This window comes from Anabrus simplex, chromosome 1, assembly GCF_040414725.1.
Source record: "Anabrus simplex isolate iqAnaSimp1 chromosome 1, ASM4041472v1, whole genome shotgun sequence".
In the NCBI taxonomy this organism is placed as follows: domain Eukaryota; kingdom Metazoa; phylum Arthropoda; class Insecta; order Orthoptera; family Tettigoniidae; genus Anabrus; species Anabrus simplex.
Window position 1 is genome coordinate 1,166,292,300 of NC_090265.1, and position 14,309 is coordinate 1,166,306,608.

Here is a 14,309-nt window from a genome sequence, read left to right on the forward strand (position 1 = left end):
GATGTAGAGAACCGGATAGCGATGGCAGAAGCACGCATACGACGAGAAGTAAGAGAAAGACAAGGTAACACTGAGAGGCAAAGTCATGGAGGGATTTACAGTAAGGAAATCGAATTACCGAAGTTCAATGGGAAACAAACTATTGGTATTATAAATTTACTCATTCAGGACAAATATTTCAGATTCCCTATGGGAATCAATATCTATGTCATCAAACAAACTAACCCACTAGAATTTCTGAAAATAGTAGAAAAACGGTTTGGGAAACGGATTGAGGAAGGGTTTATGGACTGGGAAGAGGCGATCGACATTATTGATCATGCTTTTGTGGGAGAGACGCGTTCCTGGTTTTCAGTCTATAAAAGTAACACGAAAAGTCTGGAGGAATTTAAGACGAAGTTCACAGACAAATACTGGAACGAAAACGTTCAAAGCCGTGAAAGAGAAAGGGTAGTATGTGGGAAATTCAAACATAATAAATGTGTCTCTATGACTGAGTATTTTTTGTCACATGTTATGATTTGCCAGAATTTAGACGGAATCATGACTGATTCAGATGTAGTCAGATTACTGTTACGACATTTTCCAGACAGGGTACGCGAAGCAGCGTGTATGCAAAGTATTAAAACTATTCAGGAAATGGAGCAGTTATTAGGGAGTTTTGATGCACTAGGAAACATTGGGCATAGAACAGGAAACTCACATAATTTTGTTCCTCATAGTGAACCAAGGGACAATAGGAGACAGCCAAACTACGAGAATCGTAATCAGTTTCAGCCAAGGCATAACGGTAGGGGTGGCGCACCTGAAAATAGATCGGGAAATGCCCAACAAGTCAGAGGACAAGTTACTAACGAGCCAAGTGTAGGTACACGATCGCAACCTTTAAACTAAATGCAGGCTGTAATGATGGGTCAAAATTCCAGCCTTACCAGGAAGTAGTTAGGAACTGTGTTATGAAACTATTGCCATATGACCTAGATGTTAAGGAAGATCTTATGTGTAAACCAGATAATAATTATTTAGATTCGGGTGATGAAGTGATTAATCCTGTGGTTCAATTAGAAGTTTGGGGGGCGTATGTTCACGCGTTAATTGATACTGGAAGTCAGAAATCATGTATTAGTTCAGAATGGTATGACTCTTTAGTTAAACAGGGTATTATGATAGAAGAGATGCCTGTTAAGTCTACATTCATTATTACAGCTGTTGGTAAAAAGTCGAAACAAATATGCAAGCAGGTTGCGGTGCCGATTTGTATAGAGGGTTTTATTTCAGTACAGGTATGTTTGGTTATTCCTCAACTTGTATTTGATCTTATCTTGGGATGTGACTGGCTGACTTTAAAATCGGCTCAGCTAGATTACGATGATGCTACAGTAAATCTGAAGTGGGATTATAAGTATGTCAAACTCGAACTGGGAAATGAAATTCAGAGGAAAACGAATGTTTGTTCTATATGGAGTGTTATTGAGGTTTCTAGATATGAGGAGAAACCCAGTGAGGGGTTTAATTTATGCCAGTTGTGGTTGAAAGAGGATCAGAAGGATGCCTTATTTGAAGCTGCGAGTAACAGTATATTAGAGGAAGTCCAGAGGGACGAATTGTTGGCAGTGTTATGTGAACACGCTGAGAATTTTTTCTAAGAAACCCGGTAAAACACATGTTTATGAACATTCTTTTTCAGTGCTGGATGACAGTCCTTTCAGCGGGCCACGGTATGCTATCCCACACAAATATGCCAAGGCAGTTGACGATCAGATACAAGCTATGTTAGCCGATGGGATAATTGAAGTGTCTAATAGCCAGTATGTAAATTCTTTAATCGTTGTGCCTAAGAGTGATGGGAGCGTCAGACTTTGCATTGATGGGAGAGATATGAATAGACGTATTTGTACTGACCAGTTAAAATCACAGACTATTGAAGAGTTAATTCAGGGCTTTGAGGGTAAAAAATGGTTTTCATCTGTTGATTTAAGAAGTAGTCTTTGGCAGATTCCTTTGAGAGTAGAGGACAGGCCTCTGACAGCATTTAGTCATAAGTACAGCTTATATCAGTTTCAGCGCGTTCCCTACGGGACGAAGACTAGTTCTGCAGCCTTAATTAGAGCATTAAATATTGCATTAGGTGATGTGGCAGGGGATTTCGCCACGGTTTTTATTGATGATATGGCTGGAGTTTTATATCAAGGACCTTATCGTATACATAAGAAACTAGGACCTTGTGCTTATAAATTATCTGACGGTGATTGCATTTTATTGTGTTCATTCAACATTCGGAGTTTACGTAAATATATTACGAGTCCGGTGGATTTTCCATAGTGTTGGAATATAGGTCAGTGAGCCAGGCCACGCTTATCTCTTATATAATATACACCTGTCGCAGCGTGGAGTGACTGCTCTCTGGTAGGTGGAGTTTCCCAAGTTTTGTTTTGCTTGCTACACGATGTGTGTATACGATTGACACGAGTTCATTACCAAGATTACGTCTGTTCTCTTTACGTAACGCCATGTATGGGTAATCTAGTATTTGATTTTAGACAACGAGGATCATTTATATTGCAGTTTAAAATTTGTAAATTCCCCGTAGACTATAAGAAGTCATCATAAAGACTTGCAATAATTTTACCCTAGGCTAAAACCACGTGAATGTGTTAGCGTGTGTGAAGTGATAGTCATACAGCAAGAACGTATAAACACTTGGAAGAGTAGTACGATGCATTTTGTTTGTGTAAATTTTGTACAGATCTAAATTGAATTGTCAAGTATTGCATACACTGGATTCATAAAATCAGCAAGAGGTGACGAACATTTGAGAAAGTGATACATCAGAAACTCGCTAAGTTGTAATATTGTGTTTTAATGGAAATTTTGAAGTGTTATATATTATTTGTTATTAAGTTGTAGGTGGAATCATCAAGTTGTAATTTTGTAAAATAGTGTTATGTTGTATACAGTAATGAATGAATGTACAGTGGTTTTCAAAACAAGTGAAACGTAAGTGGCAAAGTGTGGGTGTGAGCCCTCAACGAAGTACTACTTGTTTCAGGCTCAGAGGGGCGAATGTGATGTTTGGGACATCACTGTATATTTTTAATTAATGAACTATATATTTAATTGATAAGATGTATATATTTAATCACTGATAGGTAATTTTTAAATTAATATATATAGGGTTTTTATCATCCATTTCAATCATAATTTCATTTCTTTGTATCGCGGCTATAACGTATTCTGAACGAACAAATTATTGGGTAAAGTATTTCAACATCACGCATATTTATAACTTGCAGTAAATTTTCCAATAGCCGTTGTGAGGTGACCAGAGTCAGCAGGCTAATTTCAGCCCAGTTCCAGGAAAAGTACGTCATCGAGGTTACGAGAGATATTACCCTCTCCACCTCATGAAGAGACAGTTGATGTATTATTAACACCCACTTTTCAAACTCTGCTTGGGGACGCTTTATTTCAGCGGGAAAGTTCAGCCTGTATGAATGAACGTAATGAAGCAACGTGATGGATCCACAGCAATACATTGGAGAAGGGATGAGACCTCGAATCTTACTGGACCATGTGATATGGCTGATGGAAGGAGACTTTTGAACCGATAAATACCACCGACAAGGGCTGGAGAGGAGATTCGGACATTCGGACTTTCTCATTTATATTCTTATTCATACTCTTACTACGATTCTACGTCTACACATCGGAGAAATTTTTAACTTAGTTCACTTCGCATCTGGGTATATTCTACTCAAAAGTTACTCTCATTGGGACTTGTTATCTCAATGACGAGAGGTAGTCAACGGGAGACCGGCTTTGACTAGTATAGGGAAGGAGAGCTCTTATTATGAATTTAGCTACGCTACTGTTCCGTAATACGGAAGAATACGAATGTATTCTCTCCATGAACATAACCCATGGTGGTTTTGCACTTAAAATTAGGACTCATTACGACTTTATGTAAGGAGTACAGTAGGAAGTGTTAAGGACAGGAAATGTAGAAGTAGGACTGGAATCCAACAACAGAGAAGGCAGCCGGTACGAGATCCACATATCATCAGCTTCAAGACAACAGAGTCTACATATGGTGAGCTTATGGCATAAGTTACTGCAAGTCTTCGTGCAACAGTTCATTTTTAAAATTAATTCCATTCAATTTTTCTTTTGCTTCCGTAAGTTCAGATGTCGTTAAAACGCCGTTACGTCACGTTTTTCATCTTAATAAATAGTTGTTCTAATTTGTATTTTATGAAATGATTATTAATGATCCTCAAATTCCAAGTTTGTGTACTTAATGATTTGTGTTCCGTTCACCTCACCCCTGGGAGTTTTTTGAGTCTCATTACGCATTATTATTATTATTATTATTAATTATCTACTTTTGTTTTCAAGCCATAAGCTTGAAGACTGGCGCCCTTGGGATACTGTTTATGGAGAAACAATGATATATCATTTATTTATTTTAATATTAAAGTGACCCGCCACGTTATAAATTTGTCATACATCTGTGGGCCAAGTGGGTACGTCACACGTATAACAGATAACAATGGTCAAAAGGAACGCAAAAATGTAGAAGCACGGTTCATGAATAACGTCTCACGCGGACATGAGAGGCCAAACCCACACAAGATCGCAGGCCCAAATCACATCATCATTACGTATCTCATATAAAAAATCAAATGCCAATGCAGCACAAATCTCCCATGCACTGGCCCTGCCGATACACAACCGCATAGCGGGAACATCGGAGAGCAAACTGTACATGAGTGATAACATAGAGATCTCCACAACATGAACCGTAGAACAAAGTCGACGTAACACACATGCAACAGAGCTCATTCACGCAATACAGACACTCAACGATAGTAAGACACAAATCAATGTATCGTCCGACTCGTTGGCTGAATGGTCAGCGTACTGGCTTTCGGTTCAGAGGGTCCCAGGTTCGATTCCCGGCCGGGTCGGGGATTTTAACCTTAATTGGTTAATTTCAATGGCCCGGGGGCTGGGTGTTTGTGCTGTCCCCAGCATTCCTGCAACTCACACACCACACATAACACTATCCTCCACCACAATAACACGCAGTTACCTACACATGGCAGATGCCGCCCACCCTCATCGGAGGGTCTGCCTTACAAGGGCTGCACTCAGCTAGAAATAGCCACACGAAATTATTATTATTATTATTATTATTATTATTATTATTATTATTATTATTATTATTATTATTGTTAATCAATGTATCGAGTTGTGCCACAAAGAAAAACATAATTGTTATATATAACGTCATATGGACAACAACCGAAAGAAGAAAGATGGGTTACAAAATAAATAAATACCCACGGAGAACAAATAAATAGCGTCCAACCACAATGCCACGTGGTGATAAATACAAAAAGTATATAGAAGTTGCACAACCTTAATCGGGCCATTCTATGTGCAAATAAAGCACGTTGCAAACCTCCTAGACCAATAGCATTCACGTCTTAGAACGTTTGACATAGCGATTGTAATAACAATCATCGAGCTACATTAAGGCGCTCGCCATAACCCTTCACCAAGATAAAGGCTTAGAAGAAGAGCCATGGAGGAGCAGATAGATAAGATCGGATACAAACGTCGTAAAATCACAGGACGACAAAGGCGACATCTGTGTTCTCCTTGGGCTAAGTTCGCGTGTACAACTGAAATCGAAGTCGGCCATAATAACAATAATGCCAATGAGTGCACATAAGTAACAGAGGGCAAGCAGTTCGTCCCAAAAGCGAACCAGATAAAGATAGAGATGGCCAGGATATGGCACACCAATCAGACCACTGCGGCGAAATTCAAATGGGCTTTGCGAGGAGGTGTTGCTAAATCTGTGCGTGGCCTAAGACAGGCTTGAGAGCACCAGGTGTTTGAATACAGGCCTCCGAGCTGACAGGATCGCGCCAAATCAAGTACGCTACACTGACACTGGCTGAAACCAACCTTGTGTTTGTGTTTGATGCTGATTTCTCAGATTATGAATGAATGAATATCACCACCATTACGACAGATATGTCTTAGTTTCCATCTATGTCACTTGCTACGGCCCACTCTTGTCTCATGTACGAGGATGAGTCAATAAATAAGTCGCAAAACTGAATTGAGGCAAAAATAATCAAAGTAACTTTCTGACATTTATTTCACTTTTCCACATATTCACCCTGTACATTCAGGCACTTACCCCATCTCCGTACAAGTCCTTGAAAGCCAGCAGCAAAGAAGTCCTTTGGTTGCTGTCGCAGCCAGCGTGTAACCTCATAGATTACGGCATCATCTGTATCAAAATGACGGCCACACAAATGATTTTTTTTAGGGACTCAAACAGATGAAAATCACTGGGGGCTAAGTCAGGACTGTACGATGGATGTTCCAAGCACTCCCCATCTGTAATGCTTTTCCTTCCATGGTTAAACTTCTGGATCCAATTGAACACAGATTTTCGTGAGAAACAGTTTTCACCATGGAAGGGATGCATTTCGCGATGCACTTCTGTGGACAGTCCTTTGGCCTACAAAAAACGCACAACTGCACGCTGTATTTCTCGTGTACAGTCATGCAACACATGTGCCGTCGTGCACTAACAGCCTTTGACTGACTGAGTGCCTGCGAGATGTCGTACGACAAGCATACATATGCTGCCATCTGCTGGCAACACTTGCGAGCGTAATTTCAAATGATATAAGGCACACATATATTTGCGACTTATTTATTGACTCACCCTCGTATGTAGCTTATATTCCGCAACTTTAACTTTTGTACTTGTTTTCATCACAATTCAAAATCTCTTAAAGATTTCTGACAAAATTGCTGTCGGAAAAGAATACTTTCTTTCGCAAATTATCGCGACATAGGAGCAATAAAAGGCCTATAGGTATGAAGGAAAGACGAATTTTGGACGATAGATCGGCTTGTCACAATTCTAGGAAGTCCAAATTAACTAATGTCGAGAGGTAGTAGATACGGTCAAGAAAAACAAGTTGAACGGCTGAGAATAACACGTTAATCAGGCGATTTTTCTTTATGAACAGGCCATCTGACTCAGCAGTAGCCGTCTTGGCAAACCAGAACTATTAGCGAGCAATTTGTGTTATAGTCTAAGATTATTATTATCATTATTCTCACGCAGGCCGAGTGAACCTCGAACCATCCCTTAGATTCAGGTAAAAATCCCTGATTTGACCAGGAATTAAACTCGCATCACACGAGTAAGCGACAGGAGCGCTGTTTTTCTCGAAATTGTTATTATTGTTATTATTATCATTATTATTATTATTATTATTATTATCATTATTATTATTATCATCATCATCCAATTATGGATGTAGCGCTCCTATCTCTTACTCGGATGATCTTTTAGATTTAGACAAAGCAGATAACGTGGATAGAATTGTAACCAAAATTTGGGGAAATTCCTGCATTACGCAGTCAGCATAGGATTGACAGGATAAATAGACTGTGTAAACATGATCCACATGTGGTCCTATCGGAGAATTAATGTGTTCATCGTCCCGTCAACTAACCTTCTTACTAGCATTTAGAGAGAGAAGAGTACCGTTAATTTGCCTTTAATGTTTTTCATTATTTCATTTTTTAACTAACGATACTTCATATTAGAAACTGTTGATGATATACTGCGTCGGAAATAAATACCAGAACTACGAGCATTACGCTACAGGGCTAGAAGAGGGAATTCACTCACCTCCAAATAACAGCTTGTTGTGATGGTGTACGTGACGCTGCCGATGGGGAACTGACCTTCAGATGCTTGAGAAGACCTAAGAATGAGGAAAATACAAATCTTAATTCTAACGTTGAAGTCAATGGGCGATTGTAATTTGTACATTATAAACTGCATTGCTTCATTAACACGAGAGGGACGATGGCCTTAGATTCTGAGCCCCTTTAAGCAATAAGCATCATTAACACGAGAAGATTTAAATTTACCTGTTTATTATTTTCATGCATTTTAGAATCTACCTGTCTTTGGGTAGGTTTCAGGGACAATATTATTTTCTAAATCTCTGAATGGGTTTATTGGAAGATCGAAACAGTGATTTTACACTCACACAAATATGCATACCGAGCTCGATAGCTGCAGTCGCTTAAGTGAGGCCAGTATCCAGTATTCGGGAGAAAGTAGGTTCGAACCCCACTGTCGGCAGCCCTGAAAATGGTTTTCCGTGGTTTCCCGTTTTAACACCAGGCAAATGCTGGGGCTGTACTTTAATTAAGGCCACGGCCGCTTCCTTCCCAATCCTAGCCCTTTCCTGTCCCATCGTCGCCATAAGACCTATCTGTGTCGGTGCGACGTAAAGCAACTAGCAAAAAAAATAAATAAATGCATGACCAACATTAATGGAACTAAACCAGCCTTATTGAAAAACAATTTCAAAAACATTTTCTCATTTGCATCTTTTCGATAGGAGGATGATTAAGGGAAATATCATTAACGAACGGTTTTGCAGACTGAGTCCCAGTGGACTTAGATCAAAAGCGGGTGCAATTTGTAATCTACATATCGTCGTTGCCGGGACAAAACCTCCTATGTGATAATATTTTTGGAGATATACTGACCCACAGCACATACATTATGAAGAGCGAGAATACCTTGACGGTATTCACACAATATAGCACCTTAGATGACAGAACCTTACCGGCCAAAGTTCTAAGCTAAAATATTTCACATAGGAGGCTTTGTCCCGACAGCGACGATATGCAGATTTATGTTATTAAGTCCATATGACGTCAAGGTATCACTTAAGATTATTCCAATATATGTTAATTAAATTAGGTCTATCAAGATACTACACATAACAAACGTTTAAGAATATGTTATTTCCGTTACTTTATGCCATTTATCGTGCGACTGGTTACGACAAATGGGATATTTTGTCCAGGTCGGGTGGAACAATGTCACTTCAAGGTGGGTTAACGGGAGAATTAAGGACCTCTTTTGTAGAACATATATAAGGGAGGTTATCATCAACGATAGGTTTCATGAGTCTCACAGCCACAGCGCTACTCCAGTGGTCAGAGAAACCAAGAAGCAGGGAGAATTTCGCACAACTTCAGACCAGTAACTGTACGTACAACGAACTCTGTAATCGTCCGCGTTTTATCTGGACTTGGATTAGGTTTATTTTACTTCACGTTACTGGCACGTACTTTCGTAGAAAAATACTGTTAAACGTTTGATTGCAGGCATGTAACTTCGCATAAATTCGTGATGTAACTATTAATCCATTACAAATACCCGTACGAAGAATGGGCACAAATGCTACTGGGATAATAATAACATATATAATATGTATTATAATAATATATATTATTATTCATATTATTATTAAGTAATCAAGTGACATTTAATTTTAATATTCATCTTACTTTTTGTCTACTTTGACCTCAGAGGTAATCTACAGTTGGGGGAAGTTAAATCAATAAATTATATATTAGTGAAAATTATTACCGGGCTTTCCGCAGTCAGAGTATAAAATGAAATAGGCCTATGGTTAGAACATAACAAGTCACTATTCGTGTTTTCGTGATCAAATCTTCATTTACAACTGCACTGGGACATAGGCTACTGACTAACAAAGTGTATACGTGATAACTAACATTACCTTGTTGTAAATCCGTATGAGTTATTCCTTGGAGCTCCTGTAACATTATAGATTTCGGCACAGTTCATTTCGTTCTTTCTTTCTTCCTGCTAACTTTTACCATTCATAACGAGGTAGTAAGTCCCATGTTTGAATAGACATTTGTCGTGTACTCGTGTTTCTCTCACTTTGAGCGCATTAATCCACTTACACTACACAGGCTTCGCCGCGCCGCACTTCATGCCCAACGCTTTCGGCTCCCAGCATTTACCAATGAACGAGCTCGATAGCTGCAGTCACTTAAATGCGGCCAGTATCCAGTATTCGGGAGATCGTGGGTTCAAACACCACTGTCGACAGCCCTGAAGATGTTTTTCCATGGTTTCTCATTTTCACACCAGGCAAATGCTGGGGCTGTACCTTAATTAAGACCACGGCCGCTTCCATCCCACTCCTAGGCCTTTCCTGGCCCATCGTCGCCATAAGAACTATCTGTGTCGGTGCGACGTAGAGCAAATTGAAAAAAAAAATTCCAACGAATTGTTTGTTTCATTGTACACTTAAGAAAATGGGAATCGCAACACAATGAAGGCATTGGTCGTTTGTGTTGATTTTCAATATATGGAAGGATGCCATGTAGGTATGTAAACGATCAAAGTTTCAGACCCATTGGATTGTTGCTACAGGTCTCCCCACGTGATTGGTCGTGGAGGACTCAACTCCAGTATACGGACTCTGGTGTAGCGTAGTTGACTTGCACTCTGTGCAGTGAAGTTTTCCCCGTCAAACATGCCTCGACGACAGAGAAGAGCACGCTATCAACAACTATCGCCGTTTGAGAGGGCTCGGATAATTGGGCTGTGTGAGGCTGGATTATCGCTAAGAACTGTCGCTGCACGTATTGGTCGACAGGCATCTACGGTACAACGTATATGGCAGCAGTGGTCAAATGAAGGTACCCTTACTCGTAGACCTGACACAGGCTCAGCGCGGCAGACAACTGTGAGAGAGGATCAGATGACCCGGATGGAACCCCATGCAACAGCAGCGCAAATTCGAGCAGCTGTGGCACCCCACGTTACACAACAAACAGTTGGTAATCGCCTGCGTGCAGCTGGCTTACGAGCCCGTGTCCCTGCAGAAGGTGTTCCATTGACCCAACAACAGCGACGTGTAAGGCTGGCCTGGTGTCAAGAAAGATCGACGTGGGTCGACGAATGGCATAGGGTCGTCTTTAGTGATGAATCGCCCTTCTGTCTTGCCCGCAGTGTTCACCGGAATCTTGTGCGCCGACGTACCGGGGAGAGGGGCCGCCCAGATCTTATTGTCGAGAGGCACACAGAGCCAACACCAAGCACTATGGTCTGGGGAGCTATTGGCTTTAATGTGAAATCACAATTAGTGCTTTTTGAGGGCACTATGACTGCTCGACAGTACGTTGATAGGGTACTCAATCCAGTGGTGTCCCTATGATGGCGAATATTGCTAATGGGATGTTTCAGCAGGACAATGCCCAGGTTCAAACTGCACGCATCTCCAGAGAAGCTCTCCACGACACCACAACCTTAGAATGGCCCGCCAGATCCCCGGACCTCAGTCCAATTGAGCATGTGTGGTATATGATGGGTCGACAACTGGCCAACCGTCCCCAGCCACCCACAACTCTGGAACAACTGACCCGTATAGTGCGGCAAGAATGGGCCACAATTCTTCAGAAAACGATCCAGGGCCTTATTGACTCCATGCCTCGACGAATTCGCCAATGTATTGCAGCTCGTGGTGGGAACATCCTGTATTGATTGCTGTCCAAACTTGCGGTCAGAGGGACCTGAAAGTGTAATCATCGAAGCACAACCGAACACCCGTCCTGCATGTTTAATTGCAGCAATGTAGCACCACTTCTTCTGGGTGTTGCAATTTCCATTTTCTTCAGTGTGTCTTTTCACTTCATTTTAGTACGGTATCCACATCATAATCATCAGTCTAAAATACATCGTAAACGACGTGAGTACGAGATTTATAGTGAAGTCTGTACTAATGTGCTGGGAAGCAGTAATAACACATACAGAATGGAAAATAATGGAATATTTTAATTATTAGGCATACCAGGACGTGAAAAGTTGTAAAAAATATTTTTTTATCTTTATATTCTTTATATATAGCACGCTTTCGTGAATTCAAAATGCAGGGTGTTGCAAAAATACACAGCATAATTTTACGGTTGTATACACAAATGGACCCGGAAATGCATACTTTATGGCCTACACGATCACCTGACCTAAACCCGGTGTACTTTTTGTGTGGGGTTATACAACGTAGCAAGGCCGCAGTGGACGGGCGGGAGCTGGTGAAGAGTGGGCGCCGTCCATCTAACTAGACACAGTTTGGAATAAAATCAAATCCCAGCTAATTGTATTTCAAAACAATGATGAATGATTGTATATCTACGCTGTGAACATTGTCTTGTAAGCTTTAACTTAATATTTATGAATTCAATCAACAAAACAGATAGATAACATTTTATTAAATACTTTTAATTTATAACGTAACGTTTTAGATTGCCTGATGACCTTATGACGATAACATTGTCTGTAAATTCCTTTTGTTCTTACACTTTTCTAGGAATTATTTCCTAGCGAATGTTTCTAAACACGCACACACCGTCGTAGGGAACACAAATTTACCTAGTACTTTTTTCAGTTTGAAGTAATGACTACTTCCTGAATCTTTAGTAAATTTATGAAGCAATACACGATTCACCCTGCATGTTTTCAGTCCACATAAACGTGTTTCTCGTAATACATCTTTACACATTGTTGTTAAAACTGATCCTGTAAGTGCTTAAACCAGAATAATTCGTGTTACCTATTTGAAGTTGCCAAAGGAACAAGGAACTTAAAAACACTTTTTTATGCCCGGTAACCCCAAACAATCATATATCTTTATAGTCTGCAGTTCATTTTGTACGAATTTCATCAAGTTGAAAGATTCAAGACTTTTTCACTCTCAGAAAATGTAAAAACATGCTTAAAGAAGTAAGGAAAGTGTATTCCAATTTCTTGAAGAAGGATACGCTTCAATAGAAGCGGATTATTCGCTCAAATATCGAGGACGCGTAAATGATAAAATATTACTTAAGGCAGCATAGCACTTTAATAACTTGTAATTGTTTAACTCTTTTGGGCAACTATCATCACAGTTCTCAGCGTCTTTCAACAACAATTTCAATTTTTGTTTTGTGATTAAAAAGTGAGCTTCTGTTACTGATATCATACGGTAAAACTATCACACAAATCTATGAGATACGAAAGCTGACATCTTCCTGTAACTAAGGAATTTCTAGAGATTATCATGTTAGAGGATTTATCTCGTAAAATCTTCATTCGGAAGGCAGCCACAGTTCACAAGCATTTACACGCTGAAATCGTTGTTTATTCTATTCTGAAACGGGGTGATCGCGTTTGTCAAAACACGACTTCCGATATATCTTTCAATAAAGCTCAAGCTCACTGTCTTGAAAATGTTTCGTACACACCGCTGATCTCTTCATTGAAATCAGTCTGTGCGTTGAACTGAACGAGTCCATTTACTGCGAAGATCGGATTCAATAGACAATTGGAAACAACTTACGTATCCTTCAAATTTTACTGGCATATCGTCCGGCTGAGGGATCCCGAGTCGATTCTCGGTAGGGTCGGAAATTTTAACCATATTTCGTTAATTTAGCTGGCACGGGGGCTGGGTGTATGTGCAATCTTCATCAACATTTCGTCCTCATCACGACGCGCAGGTCACCTACGAGTGTCAAATCAAAAGAGCTGCATCCGGCGAGCCAAACTTGTCCTCGGACACTCCCGGCGCTAAAAGCCATTCGCCATTTCATTTAATTTCACTGGCATATCGTAGTTGCTTACGCACACCTGCACTGTACATCTATCTGGCATGATTTTAAAATGTTCACATCACCACCATAACAATGGAAATATTGGTACAAATACACAAGCGTGGAAAGTTCTTTAGTTACAATTATACGGTACTAGTCAGCTTAAACCGGCTTCGGTGCTGTGTTCAAGTGAACGAATAGAAGAGGATTAACTACTACCTATAATAATAATAATAATAATAATAATAATGGAGTTGGTCATTGAGGGTAAGAAAGGCAGAGGAAGACCAGGACGACGGTGGTGATGCTCGGTTTTTATTATTTAAAGATAAGACGTGTGGAACTAAACAAAGCCACAGATCTAGTTGCAAATAAAGAACTGTAGAGGCGTATAGTTAATTCACAGAGGCTTGCAGACTGGACATTAAAGTCCTAACAGTCTACAATGAAGATGCGTACATGCATTTATTGAATGTTTGCAAAATTAAACTATTTTCTTTAAATAATTAGTAATTAGATAAAATGGTCTAAACGTATTTCAAGACTGTCGTATACAACTAAAGGCTAAGTCTACTTTTCACAATGAAGCATAATATTAAATGGCTGTATTTTAGAAAAAATTAAGAAGCATTTATATTAAGAAGTATTCTATACTTATCAACTTTTGAACTACTGTTCAAAAACTTGTATTTTCAGCGTTCCAGTTTGTATACATTTTAGGAGATGCCAGATTGGCGAAATTTCGACCTGAATAAGAGTTCTTAAACATGCTAATAAGTGTAAATCATCGACCG

The 14,309-nt window shown here is 39.8% G+C and overlaps 1 protein-coding gene across 1 annotated transcript in view; it reads right to left on the reverse strand.

The window, feature by feature from the left end:
- LOC136877168 (GTP-binding protein Di-Ras2) overlaps positions 1–7,810 on the reverse strand; it is a 274,902-nt gene extending 267,092 nt beyond the window's left edge. Inside the window, exon 1 of the mRNA XM_068228623.1 lies at positions 7,733–7,810. The gene's annotated coding sequence lies outside the window, so the exon portion shown is untranslated. The remainder of the gene's footprint in view (positions 1–7,732) is intronic.
- Between the last annotated feature and the right edge of the window lie 6,499 nt (positions 7,811–14,309).